Raw genomic sequence first — 296 nt, 5'->3', positions numbered from 1 at the left:
GGGCTCAGACCGCCGGGGCCTGAGCCCACCCAAGCACCACGTGCCAACAACAGCAGAGAAGACAACGGCATTGTTGGTGCTGCAGGTTCTGGGCAAAGACCAAGGCACTCGGTTGTGAGCACAAACATCACCCCGACGCGTCTCAGGCTATTTCTGCCCAAAAAGGGGTGCCAGAGCATCCACGCTGGATGCAGTCAGGACTGGGGGAAGCACCCAGGTCTGGGAGAAGTCTCCGTGAAGCACCAAGTCCGCGGGGACATGCAGGAGGGTGGGTTCATAACCACACACAACTCATC

The sequence above is a fragment of the Fulmarus glacialis genome, unplaced genomic scaffold (assembly GCF_000690835.1).
Source record: "Fulmarus glacialis isolate BGI_N327 unplaced genomic scaffold, ASM69083v1 scaffold31126, whole genome shotgun sequence".
In the NCBI taxonomy this organism is placed as follows: Eukaryota; Metazoa; Chordata; class Aves; order Procellariiformes; family Procellariidae; genus Fulmarus; species Fulmarus glacialis.
Note: the sequence above shows the minus strand (reverse complement) of the source record.